Source organism: Ictidomys tridecemlineatus, chromosome 2 (assembly GCF_052094955.1).
Source record: "Ictidomys tridecemlineatus isolate mIctTri1 chromosome 2, mIctTri1.hap1, whole genome shotgun sequence".
NCBI lineage: Eukaryota > Metazoa > Chordata > Mammalia > Rodentia > Sciuridae > Ictidomys > Ictidomys tridecemlineatus.
In genome coordinates, this window is record NC_135478.1 from 188,209,339 (window position 1) to 188,215,338 (window position 6,000).

The window sequence follows — 6,000 nt, forward strand, 5'->3', positions numbered from 1 at the left end:
AAAGAAGGAGAAAGAGAAAGAAGAGGAGGAAGGAAGAAGAGGAAGGAGCAGAAGGGGGGAAAAGAAAGTAGACACCTATTTAGTACCTACTGTACATGCAGCAATATGCAGGCGCTTCCTACAAAGGATCTCACTGTATGAAAGATTACAAGAGACAATCTTCCTTTCCCATATTGCTCACCTTACCAGATGATAGCTCAATTTTCTCCACTAAAGATCACGAGAGTGAACTTTCACTACACTCTATTTATTCATCATGTTCAACTTAATTTGAGAGTGTTCCTCAGATTCTCTCCTGGGTGAGCTGTAATAGTGTTAAGTGGGTAGCAACCAGGAGTGCACTAAAAACTAGAAAAGTAGAAGGAGGATGAAAATGTCACCTCACAGGGAAGAAAAGCTCATCAAAAGAGAGAAGGCAAGGCCTCATCAGCTTCATCTGAATAGGCAGCATGCTTATAAATTTATCTAAGCTGGACAGGTAGGAGTAGTCACAGCTATTCCACAGTATGCCACAAAAAAATAACAATGCATGATAAAGTCTTACAAAGATGTTTCAGGACCCAAAAGATGTGCCCTGGCTCATGAATAGGCCAGTTTCTCATTTACTTTTACTGCTTTCAATATTATGTTTGGTCTGACAAGTCTGTTTATAAGCACCTTCATAATACTATATTATATATATATATATATCTTCTCTCCAACAACCTCCTTTAGACAGAAATAGTGCCTTGTTTTTCTTTTAACTTACACCTTATTTAGTAATTCAGTATATATAATCTTTTGGGTTACTGACCTAATGGTTGAAATGTCATCCTAAAGCGAAGGTCTGATAATGCTCTAGAGATGAGTCGTTGCTATTAGTCTCTTAGCAAGTGAGAGCATGGTGCTAGGGCAGATACACAGCAGGAGAGCATATCTCTACCTTTCAAAACTCAGAATCTATTCATGGTCATCAGAGCTTTTGGAGATGATAGCAGAATATAAAGAGAGGGTGGATTTTAAGGCAAGAAAGAACTAGGTTCTCAATCCTGAAACCATCACTTATTTAGTTCTGTGATCTTGGGGATAATTTATATAATCTTTCTGTATCTCCATTTCTCTTTTCTGAAGATGAGGCCAATGATACACAACAAATAAATTATTGAATGGGAAGATTTTTATTATGTCAAGCACTATTGACATTTATGATTGAACAATTCTTTGGATGCAGGGTTGTCCTATACATTTAGTAGCATCTCTAATTTCAAACCACTAGGTACTAGTAGAACTACCCCTACTCTCAAGTTGTGACAACCTATACTGTCTTCAGAGATTGACAAATACCCTGAGTAAGGGGATGAAAAATCACCTCTAGTTGAGAACTACAGGATAGAATTAGTTAAATGTGATATATTTAACAGGCATAAAGGGTTTAAAACCTAATAAGAATTCAATGTTATAGATTATCATTATACATTATTAGTTGTAAATCAGAAAATAGTAGCATTGCAAAATGGAATGTTAGAGAAATCTGAACTCACTAACGGCTGTCAGAATCCTCAGGAACACTGGGCTTTTCTCGTTCACTATGAAGTTATTTTCTTGTATTGAACTAGAAGAAAAAAGGGGTAAAGTCAAGTAGCTAAGATGATTTTGATTTAGAGGCAAAATACTATACTATATGGTGGAAATATCCTTACTCCTTTTGCATTTAAATGACATTTGAAAACTCTCTTTAGGTTCCTCTAATTTTCAGCTCATCAACATTGGTATATTTGTAACAACTGTGTCCAGATGGAAATTGGCACCCTGATGGTTCCTCTGTAACTTAAAGGTAGTTCCTCATAAGGAAATCTTAAAAATCCCCAAGCTGCACAAAATGGGAACTTTATTAGTGCCACTAATAACTGGAACAATTTACAAACAATATCCTGAATGCAACTTTGCTATAAATGTAGAAGCTAACAAATATTCTGAGATTTCCTAAAGCTGCTGTTCATGAAATGTTTCATATTTATATTGGTTCTCTTCTTATTTTCCTACTGAAGCTTTTTTAAAAACAAGAGAATCTATAACACCAAATTAAATTTTCATTGGTGATATCACGCTGAAAGCCAGATGTTATCTGTAGAATTAAAATAATGGTTTCATAAATTTGATCCCTAAGAGAAGTGGTGATGTTTTTCTTCAGGTGAGTTCTGTATTAATTGATATGCTACATCAAAGAGAAAGTTGCATTTAACAAGGCAATGGAGCACATTAAGTAATAGATTATTTGCTTATTTATAACTTTTCTCTCTAAACAGGGTGCCAGATTTCATCTGGCCACAGTTGTAATCATAATAAAAACAGGTAACACAACATTTATTCTATAGTCATTTCTTACACCAACCTATTACAAACAAATAAAACCAAAACAAGAATACGATATGAATTCATTTCCCCAAGGCAGGATTTGAGGCCTAAAAAGCTAGAATTTAAGGATTCACAGATTTAGGTTTTCCTTTTTGATCTGCTTTAATTACCCTGAATAGACAGAACCTAGGAGATATTGTTTTAGGGCATATTTATTGATCTCAAGTTCAATGTGATTGGTGCAACTATGGTGAATAATCCATATGGTCAAAAGGACAACCAGTTCCTCGTTCAGTGACTGGCCCCTCTGCATCAGTGGGTCTGACAAAGTGACTGGGATCTGCTCACTTCCAAGACTGCCAAGAAGCAACATTGACAAAAACACTGACAAAATGATAACAAAACACCTTGGAATTCATATGTGTGGTGTGTGTATGTGTGTGTGTGTATATATATATATATAATATTTACATATTTATAAATATTATATATATTTATATAATATATATATTTTTTTCCCAAACAAAGACAAGAAATATTTGAAAACATTTGAAAATTGCTTTCTGGAACGAAATCTATAATACCAAGGAAATAAAATTAAATTGATAAATTTGTATCCTGATTTTTATCTAAACAAATTTGACAGTTATGAAGTTTTAACTAAAAATTATATTTAATTTTACTAAAAGCAAATTTAGTATGGTAATATCTTTGCAAGAAAAAATTGTACATTGTTTACTTTTTTCTGTATAAATTGCATTATACACCCTGCATATAAAAACAGCATCCCATTAAACAAATGAAAAAATTGAGGTACAAAAGGCTAAATGCCACATTCAAATTCAAAAAAGAACATGAATATGAACAAGCCCAGTGGCATGGCTCCAAAGCTAGACACTTAATTATTATGCTCTGCCTATAACTAGACCACATGGAATGGTTTTGTTTGTTTAACATGGAAAAGAGAGAGAGAGAATATCTCCCTTTTAGAATTTGTCTTCTTGCTTCTCTATGTAGGTGAAAACAAGACTTATTGCAAAGGAGGTTTTTCTTCTTTTTCTTCATTTCTTCTGTCTTGATTGAGCAAACCCTTTTTATCAGAGGAATGGAAAGTAGGGACGTATCCAGGAAGAGTAAAAGAGGAATAAGGTCTTTGCTGTGACTTGACAAAATCTACTTCTTGTGTTTCTTTTGAGGTTCAACATAGTAAGAATCTAATTTGACGGACTGAGATGATCCCAGTTGAAGTATTCAAATAGACTAAGGACCACCAAGGAGAACACATCCTACCATGAGAGGAAAGATTCCATGCCATGATCTACTCCATGGTGGGAGATAGGTTGCTAGACTTTGTAGCTGAAACTGGAAGCTTGCCTTTTCCCCACAGATCTTGGAGTGGGCTTTGGAAACTACAGTAGCACCTTTGGAAATCCACTTATAAGGCAGTACTGACTGAAATTAAAACAGAATGAGAGAAACTGCTATGACCTGTGCAGGGATCTGTTCCAACACTGTGCTAATGGTAGCAGTGACCCAGTATTCATTCAACTCTGTGGGAGGACCTATTTTCATCAGTGACACAATGCTGTAGTGACAGAAGCTCCTGCAGCAGAAAATGGGGTGGAGCATATGGCAGTAAACTGGCCAGATTTTCCATAGTCTCCACTTCTCTGGTGTTTGGAAACAAATTACTCCTTTGGACTAGGAAAATCCCGGGGGGTTCTTGGAAAACTGGGGGGTGAAGGAAGTCCTTAAGAAAAAATTTCTAGACTTCTTGCTAACTTCAATATTTAAATGTTTAAAAGAGATATGACCATATCTGTAACCCAAGAAGTAGATGCATACATATGTGTGGATAAACACTGAAGAAGAAAAGACTTCTTGGGTGTCTGATGATATCATCATCTTATGACTTAAGTCTCTAAACTTTTAGAATATATATAATATATATTTTCAAAACAAAGACAAGATATGCATACTGTGAAATAGAGTGGCTTTCTGATTCCATTCTGCAAATGTTTTCAGAAATCCTTTTATGCTCCAGCTCTGTGCCAGGCAGGGAACACACTAAACAAGACAGAATTATGCTACAACTTCCAACAGTCTTTAGATCTAAATATGACTAATACTTTGAAAAAGAAAAGCATTAGTTGCCTGAGCCCAAAGGAAATTACCAGCATCAGTGTCTCTTTAATTTATTCTGGATTCAACCTGGCCCTGCAAAATTACATTAACTTCCTAGATCTCCTTTAGCTTTCTCTTCTGTTCCCCATTCCAGGCCTACATTCTTCTCCTATTCCTGGTTTTAGAATTGCATACCAAATGTTCACAGGCACCATTAAATGTAGTCACAAAAACACTCTATTTAGGAGGAAGTAAAATACAATAAACAAAAAATACTTTCATCAGGTAACTTTTAACAATCCTGTGAATCTTATGTGTTTTGCCTAAGTGTCCGAATTCTACTGCATTTCTTTTCTACATATTAAGAACATTAATTTTAAATGTAAAATGCAAAACAAAACATAATTTTTAGAACATATTTTGCCCCTACCCAAAAAAAGTCTAGAAGCCTCAATCCTGTTTTTTTAAAAGGACTCTGCAAACTCCTGCTCATCTCAGAGTCAGATTGAGGCACATTAAGAGGAGCAACAGTAGGTTCATCAGCCTCTGTCAATGCGCAGCCCTCTCCCAGAGCAAAGCAGGAACTCCACTCTGCCTGCCCCTCATGTCAGAAGACCTGACCTGCATGCCCTCAACACTAATGGGGAACAGAAACCTTGAACCTTTCTGCACCTGCCTCGTGCTTGGCACTGTGGGAACCCAGGGACTGACAGCTCTCTGGAGGAGTGCCAAGCCATGGTGGAACATCCAGTCCCATGCTGCAGGCTCATGGCCAGCCACCAACCCAGCCACCAGCTGCAATTGCACTGCTCTGTTTTTCAAGACCCAGTTTGGTCATGATTCTAATTGTCTTTAGGAATTTATTTTGTTTGTTACCTCTCAAATAGCAAAGCAAACGACTCTTGGAAATTATTCTTCTCGTCTGAAATGTGATGGGAAAAAACAGTTTATTTGTTTATTACATTTTATCTTGCTTGTTTTCGGGAAAGTAAAGATGTAAAAAAAAAACTATGCAAAATTTAGATTTAAACATCTGAGAAAAAAATATAGAACTCTACTTAATCAACTAACTAAATGTGTTCTCATACAAATATGAATAGATTTGGAAATTTTAGCAATTTGAAAATATATTGTCTCCTGGCTAGCCTGGGTAACACAATGTTATCTGGTCTCAAAAAAAAAAAAATCTGTCTATCTATCTATCTACATACACATATACATGGTCTATCAAACAACATGGCACAGAGCTTTAGAACTCTTCTGCAGAGTGTTAACTGAGGTTTTCTCAGTTGTAAAACCAGAAAACAAGAGCTTTTATTGCATAGGGTTGTAATGAAAATTGAGTTGATATAAAAGCTAAAAATTGAGCATGTTGACTGATACAGGTAAATGCTCAACAAATTGTGCAATTGTGTGTTTCAAATTTTCACATCCTCACATTAATGAGTCACTGAATGCTGAACTTACTCTTTCAATTATTTTTTATTTGTATGGTAGAATCAAATAGGTATGGTAGAATTCTTTATGATTTTTAAATGCTTA